This window comes from Mustela nivalis, assembly GCF_964662115.1.
Source record: "Mustela nivalis genome assembly, chromosome: 16".
Classification (NCBI taxonomy): Eukaryota; Metazoa; Chordata; class Mammalia; order Carnivora; family Mustelidae; genus Mustela; species Mustela nivalis.
Genome location: NC_139035.1, coordinates 22,487,818 through 22,499,821, shown reverse-complemented (window position 1 = coordinate 22,499,821; position 12,004 = coordinate 22,487,818). Strand labels below are relative to the sequence as shown.

General features: G+C 48.3%; 1 long non-coding RNA gene across 4 annotated transcripts in view; it reads right to left on the bottom strand.

Moving 5' to 3' along the window:
• Positions 1 to 12,004, bottom strand: part of LOC309850337 — a 52,398-nt gene that overhangs the window by 15,436 nt on the left and 24,958 nt on the right. For 2 of the 4 annotated variants that reach the window (XR_014304190.1, XR_014304192.1), the window contains 2 exons: positions 288 to 476; positions 6 to 183 (listed from right to left, as the gene is read on the bottom strand). This is a non-coding gene — a long non-coding RNA (uncharacterized lncRNA). The remainder of the gene's footprint in view (positions 1 to 5; positions 184 to 287; positions 477 to 12,004) is intronic. The other 2 variants (XR_014304189.1, XR_014304191.1) reach the window with 1 other exon arrangement.

Genomic DNA, 12,004 nt, shown 5'->3' with positions numbered 1-12,004 from the left:
CTCACCATCCGCCACACCAGGGCTAGGACTGATGAATGTCTCCACCATGCAGGTCCCTCTGGATGACATGATCGCTGGGAAACCAGGCACGAGGCAAGCAAAAATCAGCACCTGCTCTTCTGCAAAGTTTGTCTGAAGTGCTTGAAGCCACAGAAGAAAGAGATTGACTCCTTCAGATCTTACCTAAAAACAAAATTAAAGGTGACAAAATTAAACACATGTTTATGCAGAGATGCACTGCAATGCAGATTCAGTTCTGAGAAAGAAAAACTAGAAGTTAAAGGTACTGTTAAACTCCTGCACCAAGTTCTTAGTGACAAGGAAGCAGGCGTGCTGCAAGAAGCCCAAGGGTGAAGAGTTGGGGTCTGGAGCTACAGTGCCTGGTTCCAATGCAGGCTCTGCTTTTTGCTTTTTGCTAGCTTAGCTGTGGCCAGTGGAGAACCACCAAACTTCTCCCTTTGCATCAGTCTCTACCTCTGAAAAATAAGGATGATAAAAGAATTTACTACAAAGTGCTGGCACAGGGATAAGTGACTTACAACAGTGCCTGTATCATCAACTGTCATTTAATCACAAAAATAATGCAAAGACAATCATCCTCCAAATTTACAGTGTGCTTTGAATAGGGTTTTTTCTATAATATGCATATGTATCATGGAAAGTTCTTGAAAAATCTCAGAGCTAAATAAGACCTTAAAGACCTGGCTCAGTTATTTGACCTTGAAACCCATTCATCAGGCATTTCTACACCAGCCCTCCTTTTTTTTTGCCTATGCAGGTAGCTACCTCGAGGGCTGCCACCAAATCATCACTCCCACAAAGAACTATTCAGAAATTTCTGGAACTCATATCATTGCTTGACTTCTGGCATAAGTCCATTGTTCCTGGTGGATGCTTCCAGTAGTAGGAAATGGAACATGCTCAATGAGGGCAGGGGGTTGTGTCTGACTTGCCCACTGCCATATCTCCAGCACCTAGAAAGGTGCCTGAAACACATAGCTGGCATCCAGTAAATGTGTGCAATAAATGAGTGAACTAGACAAGAATAGATATGCACTGGTAGATGTGGCCTGTGGAGTACAGCTTCAAAAGCAGGAGAGTATTGAGACTCCTACATGGTAGGTTGCATGGCACTGAGTTAAAGAAAATGGGTCCTACAATCAGACCAAAGGTTAAACCTCAAAAGCTGTGTGATCTTGGACAAGTCACCTACAAGAACAAAGACCCCTGTCTTCTATTGATAACAACTGGGAAGAGAGAATCCATTTCAGAAGGAAAGGGGACACAGGACGGCTGTGTACGACACTTATATTGTGGTCAAGATGGCAGTGTAAATTCACTTCATGGGGTCCCACACCATCTTCCCCCACTACCATTTGAAATACATGGTAATGATAGATGAAATATATATATATATATATATATATATATATATATATATATATATATATATTTTTTTTTTTTTTCCCAGTGTAACAGTATTCGTTGTTTTTGCACCACACCCAGTGCTCCATGCAATCCGTGCCCTCTCTATTACCCACCACCTGGTTCCCCCAACCTCCCACCCCCTACCCCTTCAAAACCCTCAGATTATTTTTCAGAGTCCATAGTCTGTCATGGTTCACCTCCCCTTCCAGTTTCCCTCAACTCCCTTCTCTCCATCTCCCCTTGTCTGCCATGCTATTTGTAATGCTCCACAAATAAGTGAAACCATATGATAATTGACTCTCTCTGCTTGACTTATTTCACTCAGCATAATCTCTTCCTGGAAGAGATTATATATATATTTTTTAAAGATTTATTTACTTATTTATTTGACAAAGAGAGATCACAAGTAGGCAGAGAGGCAGAGAAAGAGAGAGAGAGGAGGAGGAAGAGGGCTCCCTGCCAATGCAGGACTCAATCCCAGGACCCTGAGATCATAACCTGAGCTGAAGAGACAGGCTTAACCCACCCACTTAGTCACCCAGGTGCCCCTAGATTAAACACATATATTTTTTAAAGATTTTATTTATTTATTTGGCAGACAGAGATCACAAATAGGCAGAGAGGCAGGCAGAGAGAGAGGAAGGGAAGCAGGCTCCCTGCTGAGCAGAGAGCCTGATGTGGGGCTCAATCCCAGGACCCTGGGATCATGCCTTCTACCCGAGCCAAAGGCAGAGGCTTTAACCCACTGAGCCACCCAGGCACCCCTAGATTAAATATATTTTTAAAAGAAGAGAAAAGTTAGCAAGTGAACCTCGGTAAAAAACAAAACAAAACAAACAAAACCCAAAACTGACAAACATCTCCATGAAGCAGCAACCGCAGAAATTCTCAGTGATGCGCAGATGTGTAGCGACAGGAAAAGATGTCTGGAGGCTGACTTCAAGGAGGACAAGTCGCTCCCACTGGAGATAAAGGCAGACAGAAAGGCCTGCTCGCTTGCTGCCTGAAGCCACAACTTCAACTGGGCTGGCGGACTTGATTGCACACCACTTGTTTCACCAGAACACTGTGAGGTTTCCAGTGGCTCATTACATCTAAACACTACTGCCTCCTTTAACAAGGTTTCCCTTCCGGATTGCCCCTGACTTACAGGGATAGGCAGTAGGTGTCCCTACACATGCTCCTTCCAAATTCTCTCCTCTCTCTGCTTTCTTCTGATCCACTTTTTATTTATGGGCTAGCTTTACAGGATATCCCTTCTGTGATTAAACAGGTCTTAATAATTCTACCTTTTGTAAAGGAAGCCTTCCCCAATTATTTATATGTTGATAAATATTTACCTCTGAATCTCCATAAATCATCACTTTATATGGCACAAACATGTAGAAAATAAGAATGAAGTTACCCAATTTTCAGAATGAACCATACAAATTACAACCTACCATCTAAAGCCAGAGACAAAAAGAGAACATCTGCATAAACTAAAGTAATGCGGGTTCCTTATTCATTCATATTTAATATGCAAAATGGAAGTTTTAGGACGATTAGAATAATGCATACTTGTTCTATAATATAGGCAACTAATCCTCTGTAGATGGTAATGTATCCATAACTCCATCTCCAATCTAGAATTTCTGAACACGAGGAGAGGTTATTAAAATCTCCTCTGTGGGAGGTAGAGCATTACAGTGTCTGGCTCTGGCCTTCCTGCTACTGTTGGGCTGGCAGGAAGGGCTACCAAAGATGGCAAAAGTTCCCGCCACAAGACCTGAGCTCGGACAGGAGAACAAAGGCCCAAGCAGGAACCTGAGACCCCCGCCCCGGGCTCCTGTGGACCAATGGGATCCCGATGAGCAGGCAGGATATCCAAATAAGGGAAACTTGCCAAAAGACCCCTGAGCTTTCCCCAAGACCCCTTAAAAGCCCCCTCCTCCCTGCCTTGGGCGCGACTTCCGCCACTCTGCTTTCCAGAGTGGCGGAACCTCGCCCGAGGGTGCCCACCTCCTCCCGAAGCAACTTTCCTGGCTCCCCTTCTCCTGAGCCCTGAAACTTCGCCGGAGAGTGTTTTTAATAAATCTTGCCTTGCACCCACTTTGCCTGGTGTTGTGTTTATCTCGCCGGAAAAAACCTTACATTTGGTGCCGAGACCCGGGAAGGAGATTGAGCCCCCACACAGTGGGGAGGCTCTCTCCTTTCCCTGGCTGAACCGGACCTGCCCTTCCGAACGCCACTTCTGAAGCTGTGGTGAGTTTCCCCGATTCCGCGCCTCCTTCTGGAAAGCCCTGCCCTAATCGCGGCCGCGTCAGGGTGGACCCCGCCGGTCACCAGGTGACCTCCGTGACTCCGAGAGGCTGGGAGACGCCCTAACCTCTACGGCAGTCGACACAGTTTTTCCGCAACCCAGTGGTGGACGAGGGGACGCCTTCCTCCAGCCCTCGGGTTGCCCGGCAACGAATCGTGGGGACCTCCCAATCCAAATTCGACCCTAAAACATCCCGGGGCTGTTTTAGGCCTGCTGGCCAATCTTAAAACCCTGGAACTGGACCAGGACCTGCGAAAACGACGTTACTGTACTGTCGCTTGGCCACAATACCGATTAGACAATCAGTCCCAATGGCCTCTGGAAGGCACGTTTAACTATCAGACTTTCATGGACCTAAATAACCTTGGCAGACACCAAGGCAGATGGGCCAAGGTCCCTTATGTCCAGCTTTCTGGACTCTGCACTCTCGCCCCTTCCTCTGCTCTCACTGCTCCATCTCTCAGGTCCTCTTGGCCCGCTCCCCCCCCCTCCCCTGCCACCCACTGCTCCCAAAGACTTGGACCTCTCCTCCCCGTCTCCTCTCTCTGAACCCCCAGAGAGCTTCACCCACCCACTGACAAGAGGGCCTCTGGTTCCTCCTCCTCCTCCTCTTTACCGCAATCCTTCACCCCAAGGTCCCTTAAATTCAGGATTTCTGAACCGGGGCTCTCATCAACCCCTTCTTCTCCCCTCCCCACTCCTATCCGAACTCCTGACAAATTTATCCGCAGTAAACGGGAAACTCCAATCAAAGTTTACTGAAGGTCAAATAGGCTCTTGTTATTTGTTAAAGTCTGCTAGCAAAGAGATGACTAGAACTGCTGGTTAATTGTGTGTCTCGGAGTTTTAATGGGTCATTCTTAAGGTAGCATTCAAAGTCTTTGGTAACCTTTAACAGAATGGGATAAAATACCCGAGCGCTGGTCGCCAGAACTAGGTTTACGCTTTTGAAATCTGTTGGTAAACACCTTTTGTGTTTAATTGAATTCTGTTGTAACAACCGCAGGGCTACTGTTTGAGCTAGATCCTTTCGTAAAGAATGGAAGGGGAGACTGATCACCTCCCATTAGCCAGGGATACCCAAAGGGGAGGGTGTCCAATCTGTTTGAATCTGAAGAGTGCCTGACTGCGTGAATGTGTCTGTGTGGCTCCAGCCGCACTAGGGCTCGAAAGCCCCCCCGCTGAGTTAGTCTGCCCCCCAAGGGAGGTTGCTGGAGTTAAGGAAGTTTGAGTTCATGCGCCCTTCTCTCTACAGGACCTTTCCCAAATTGAGAAATGTTTGGGCTCCTTTTTGGCCAGTCCTGATAACTATATTAAAGAATTCCAATATCTAGCCCAAGCCTATGACCTCACCTGGCATGATTTACATGTGGTCCAGACCACCACCCTCACCATAGAGGAGAGGGAACGCATCCAGGCTGCTGCCCAGGAGCACGCGGATCAGATCCAGCTCACTGATGCTGGAGCCCGGGCGGTCCCAGCTGTAGAACCAGGTTGGGATTATCAGGATGGCCAAGATGGCCACTGGCGCCATGACTGCATGGTCCAGTGTCTCATAGCAGGCATGTGGCCAGCCTCTAATAAGGCCGTTAATTACGACAAGATTAGGGATATTGTCCAGGCCCCTACGACAACCCCACCATGTTTCTTAACCAGTTGACCTAACCTTTAACCCAGTACACTCGCTTGGACCCTGCCTCTCCTGCGGGGGCCACGGTACTGGCTACTCATTTTATCTCTCAATTGGCACCAGATATACAGGGAAAGTTAAAGAAGGCTGAGGAGGACCCTCAGACCCCCATTTCTGACTTGGTGAAAATGGCATTTAAGGTCTTTAATTCCCGTGAGGAGGCGGCTGAGCTTAAACGACAAGCCAGACTCCAGCAAAAGGTTCAGTTGCAGACCCAAGCCTTGGTAGCAGCCCTGCGGCCGGCCGGCTCCGGGAGCCAGCAGAGAGGGGCAACCAATCGCACCCTGCCGGGGGGCCTGTTTCAAATGCAGGGCCAAGGGACATTGGGCTCGCCAGTGCCCCAATCCAAAGCCGCCAACTCGGCCTTGCCCTCAATGCCATTTGATGGGCCACTGGAAATCCGACTGCCCTAACCTCGGGGTATCTTCGGCGCCTCAACGTGGGGGACCCCCCGAGATAGTAAGTCTGGCCTTTCAACTGCTTGGATTGGAGGACGACTGACGAAGCCCAGACTCAGCCACCCCTCTCACCCAGGCCGAGCCCAGGGTTATGCTCCAGGTAATGGGTAAGTCCATCTCTTTTTTGCTGGACACGGGGGCTACCTACTCTGTTCTGCCTTCCTACTTGGGACCTACTCGAACCTCACCAATTACTGTTATGGGGATCGATGGGACCTCCTACAATCCTAGGGTGACCCTTCCCCTTACCTGTAGCCTGGATGGGTTTCCCTTCCCCCACTCGTTCCTATGATTCCTTCCTGCCTGGTCCCTCCACTGGGTAGGGACATTCTCCAGAAACTAAGGGCAACTATCTGCCTCTCCCCTTCCTCTCCTCTATCCACCTCAACCCGTCTCATCCTACACCTCTCCACTCCCTCGACCCTCACTCCAGATGACCTACCTACTGTAGACCCTCAGGTGTGGGACACCTCAGAACCCATCATTGCTTCCCACCTTACCCCGGTTAAAGTACAGCTTAAGGATAACTCTAAGTTTCCCTCAAGCTCAGTTCCCTATTTCCTTAGCCCACCGCCAGGGCCTGAAACTATCGTAGAACGGCTTTAACATCAGGGACTCCTGAACCCCATCATTTCCCCCTGTAACACTCCATCCTCCCAGTATGCAAGCCCTCAGGGGCTTATCGACTGGTACAAGACCTTAGGCTTATCAACGAGGTCGTGGTCCCCCTCCACCCAGTCGTTCCTAACCCTACTGTCTCGCGTTCCCCCAAACACCTCTCACTTTACTGTACTGGAGCTAAAGGACGCTTTTTTCACCGTCCCCTTGCACCCTGATTCCTATTTTCTTTTTGCCTTCACCTGGGAGGATCCTGACACGCATGCTTCTGGACAATTAACTTGGACTGTTCTACCCCAGGGGTTCAGGGACAGCCCTCACATTTTCGGCCAGGCCTACAGACTTAACAGCAGTGCGTCCTTAAGGCCAATACTCTACTACATATGTGGATGACCTCCTCCTCTGTAGCCCCTCCCTCTCGGTCTCCCAAGACGACACCTCCACCCTACTTAGTTTTCTGGGGGCCAAGGGATATCAGGTACCCCCCTCTAAGGCCCTCAACATGACCTTAGGGCAGCCCATCACGGTCTACTCTCCTGCCGACTCACAGATCTCCTTAGCCACCGATACCTGGCCCATCTGACCCTCGTCTCCAGCTATTCCACCTGCTATTCCTAGAAAACCCGCATGTCTCTTTCTCTCTACCTCCCCCCACTTAAACCCTGCAACTTTACTGCCTATACCCTTGCCAGATAAGGGGTGGATCTACATCCAGGACAGGATTGCCCTGCCAGGCAATCTGGTGCACACCTTGATTACTGACATCCACCAATCCCTCCATAGTGGCCCATAGGCTCTCCACTAATTTCTTCAGCCATTGTTCTATCATCCTTCCTTATCTAAGGTAATCAAAGTTGTCCACAGGGTTTGCAAAACCTGTTCCGCCGTGAATTCACAAGGAGGAATCCGCAGACCAGAGCCTAACCAACAGCTCTGAGGGCATCAGCTGGGGGAAGACTGACAACTGGACTTCACTCCCATGCTTCGCCATAAAATACATTCACAGGCTGGATTGAAGCATACCTCATGGCCTGGGAAACAGCGGACGTAGTGGCTACAATACTCATCGAGCGCATCATCCCGAGGTTGGGATTGCCCCGGACCCTCCAGTCGGACAACGGACCTGCCTTCATCTCCAGTGTAACCCAACAGGTAGCTAAGAGCCTCAACATAACCTGGAAACTTCACATCCCATACCACCCACAGTCATCGGTAAGGTAGAAAAGGCCAACGGGCTGCTCAAAGCCCAACTCACCAAACCTACCCTAGAAACACGTCTTTCCTGGCCTACACTTCTGCCTATGGCTCTCACCAGACTCCTGGCTACGCCCCGCGGGTCTTCAGGCTTAAGCCCATTTGAATTACTATACGGCCGCCCTTTCTTAGAAATCATAGCCCTCCAGCCATTTCCCCGCCTCTTTTATCCTATCTACCTTACCTCACTCTACGTCCTGGGGATACCCCTCCCTATTGACTGGCCACTCCCCAACTTCAGGGCCACAAATAATACGGTCCATATGGGCCCCATGGGGGGAAACATACATATTATTAATGTGTCCTCCATTACCATCCAGCTGCCATATCACTAATTCCTCCCTCCTGTACTGTACTCCCTCGGGAATATTTCTCTTGTGACCTCAGGGAATCTATCGCTGCCTGACCACTAACGACTCCCTGGGCTGTATATTCATCCTACTATCTCCTTCTACCACCATCTACTCTGAATCCCAGCTGCTGTCCATCCTATTTCCCCAACACCATGGAGGAAGGGCTGCCTTCCTCCCATTCATAACAGGGGCAGGAATAGCCACAGGGGTGGCAACTGGAACAGCGGGGATAGAAACCTCCATAGACTTTTTTCTTACAAACTCTCCCAAGCCCTGAATGATGACACAGAACGGGTTGCTGACTTCCTCACAGCCCTACAGACGCAAGTCACCAGCCTGGCAGCCTTAGCTCTACAGAACCGAAGGGCCTTAGACCTTCTGACCGCCGAAAAGAGGGGGACCTGCCTATTATTAAATGAAGAATGTTGTTACTTTGTTAACCAATCATATAGTTACCTCCAGGATCAAAGAGCTCAGGGATCGGATCCAAGCACCGTGGCGAGACACGTCCTCCTGGGGCCTGGACCCCTACAACTGGGTAACCTGGCTGCTCCCTCTGGCGGGACCTGTATGCATAATCCTCCTTCTAATCTCAGTTGCTCCCTGTCTTTTCCAGTACTTGCAGGGTCGCCTACAAGAACTTGCCTGAGTATCTGTCAATCAACTCCTCCTCCAGCCCTACTCTCGCCTGCCCACTTCCAACTACCCCCATGACGATGCCCCCTGTCAGCAGGAAGTAGCCAGAACCGAGTCGACGCCCCTGACACCATTATATTAAGCAAAAGGCCGGAATGTTGGGCTGGCAGGAAGGGCTACCAAAGATGGCGAAAGTTCCCGCCACAAGACCTGAGCTCGGACAGGAGAACAAAGGCCCAAGCAGGAACCTGAGACCCCCGCCCCGGGCTCCTGTGGACCAATGGGATCCCGATGAGCAGGCAGGATATCCAAATAAGGGAAACTTGCCAAAAGACCCCTGAGCTTTCCCCAAGACCCCTTAAAAGCCCCCTCCTCCCTGCCTTGGGCGCGACTTCCGCCACTCTGCTTTCCAGAGTGGCGGAACCTCGCCCGAGGGTGCCCACCTCCTCCCGGAGCAACTTTCCTGGCTCCCCTTCTCCTGAGCCCTTAAACTTCACCGGAGAGTGTTTTTAATAAATCTTGCCTTGCACCCACTTTGCCTGGTGTTGTGTTTATCTCGCCGGAAAAAACCTTACAGCTACAGGATGAGACTTGCAATTAGTGATGGCAAATGGAATTCACAAAACATTTCTGGGCTTTAGAGGACATCAGAAAACTAACAAAGGACGTAGAAAACAGTAGGAAAGGAAGCAGGAAGAAGGGAGGTGGCAGAAACAAGTGAGCCAAAACCTGATCTGTAAGCAACAAGCTCAAGAGAAACAAATCAGGGTGCCAGAGAACAAATGCCATTTTCACTGTAGGATCTCTACAGGCCTGTGCCCTCCAGACCCCATTCCCACCACATGGTAAGTTGGGGGAGCTGAACCTGAGATTTCCTTAATAAACCAGGACCCTCAAATGGAACCAAAGTGATCCCAACCAAGAACACTCCCAGCCTCCTGGCAAAGGAAAGACAAACCCAGGAAAAAACAAACAAACAAACAAACAAACAAACAAAAAAGCCACAAAAAAAAACCAGAATTAAAAGAGGGGCGCCTGAGTGGCTCAGTGGGTTAAGCTGCTGCCTTCGGCTAAGATCATGATCTCAGGGTCCTGGGATGGAGTCCCTCATCAGGCTCTCTGCTCAGCAGGGAGCCTGCTTCCCTCTCTCTCTCTGCCTGCCTCTCTGCCTACTTGTGATTTCTCTCTGTCAAATAAATAAATGGAAAATCTTTAAAAAAAACAGAATTAAAAGAGATTACATCTATGTTCCAATAAATCTGGTCTCAAAATCCCTTCACAAGAGCATGCGAGAAATGAGGCCACTGTGAGAGACAGAAGACTGAGGGAAAATGAAGACTTCAGACACTGGAATGATCAGATACAGAATAGAAAATATTGCATGTTAATTGTTTAAGAACACAAAAGAGGTTTAAAAATGAAGAAGGATCAAGAGCCTATCAAAAGCAACAGGCCAAGTGTGAACATGGAACTGAAGGAAGTTAAACAGAGACCAAAAATCACTGAGACGTAAAACACAACAGAAAACACACCAGAATGGTGCGGCAGTAGATGAGCCCCAAATGAAGGACTTCACAACACTGCACCAAGAAGTGAAGACATTCCCCAGAATGCAACACAAGGAGGCAGGAGAAGAGGATGAATGCCAGCTTGAGAGACATAAACAACAGATGGCAGGTTTAAATAAGAATCCTGGGAAGAACAGCAGAAGGACAGAGTCAACATTTCAGAAGAAAACAGCTGAGGATATTACGGAAATGATAAATCCAGAAATACAGGAAATGCTCAGATACCAAGCAAGATGAGAAATCTTCAATTAGACATTTTGTGGTAAAGCTATAGAACACCAAAAACTAAGAAAAAGGTTTTAAGGAAAGCCAGAAAGAAAGGGCATTTAAAGGAATGAACAGGGTGGAAACAGGGTTTAAAGCTGCTACAGTGGTAAGGAGAGGCTAGTAAAATGGTACCTGTAAAGGGTGACAGGAGTATTTTTACTGCCACTACTGCTAATACTGTGTCTAATGCACATAACAACTGAAGACTGCGAAGGTTAAGCTGGAGCAGAAAAAAATTAAACGAATTATGACCCTCAAAAGAAGGATCATGTCGGGGCGCCTGGGTGGCTCAGTGGGTTAAGCCTCTGCCCTCAGCTCAGGTCATGATCCCAGGGTCCTGGGATCGAGCCCTGCATCAGGCTTTCTGCTCTGCAGGGAGCCTGCTTTCTCCTCTCTCTGCCTGCCTCTCTGCCTACTTGTGATCTCTGTCTGTCAAATAAATAAATAAAATATTTTAAAAAAAAAAAGAAGGATCATGCCAATGAATTTCACAACTCTGGTGATCACTTTAAAAGCATCTCTTCTTTTTATCATAGCATTTGTATCATGTCCAGGATGAGATATTACAGCACACATGATAGAATATTTTAAAACAATAGTCCATTTTGCTCAAACTCCATGTTGAAAGCAAATGACTCTGTCAAACACTTTGAAGAAGGTAAAAGTAGTGGAACCATGTTTTGTCAAGAAAGCCCAGGGAGAAAAGCAGGTAGTAAAACCAAGTAGCAGTACGGAGGAAGGGCAGCCTCAGGAAGAAAATGAACACCGTTTTCTTCTGCTTTGTTCTCTTTTTTGTTTTCTTGTTGTTGGTATCTTTTTTTTTTTTTTTTTTTGGTCTTTCCCAGAAATCACTTCATATATATACATTTATCTGTTCAACTTCAGTGAAAGTTGGGAGGAAAAGGTGCCAGAACTTTTGAATGGTTGTCTTCAGCTGAGTGCTTATTTTCTTCCTTCAGTTTCTCTGGGGTTTCCCACTATTCTTCAATAAACATGTGTTGCTTTCTGGCAGGGTAAAGCCAAACACATTTTTAAAAGAAGTAATGGCAGGTCATCCGTCCATCCAGATCAGGAGAGAGCCCATACCAGGGAAGGCAGAGAGGGTAGTAGACTCCCCTCTGTGAGTTCCTGCCCTCTTGGTCTTTCCTCAGCCCTTGCTCTCTGCTATGTCTCTCCAGTCACACCCCAAACCCAGAGCAACAAAAGGACTGTTCAAAACTTAAACCCTGGGAGAAGGGCCACGCAGAGGCAAGGAGAGCCCTGTAAGACTCTGAGCCATGTGGTCTGTATCTGAGACTGCACATCTCCTTGAGCCACGTACCATTCCCTCCATGCCTAATGTTGGCCTCACGTTCTACAGAAGCAGTCAGGGCATCCATACACTCCTCTCTGTGTGCTTTTCTGTATACCTGATCCCATCTCAACCCACA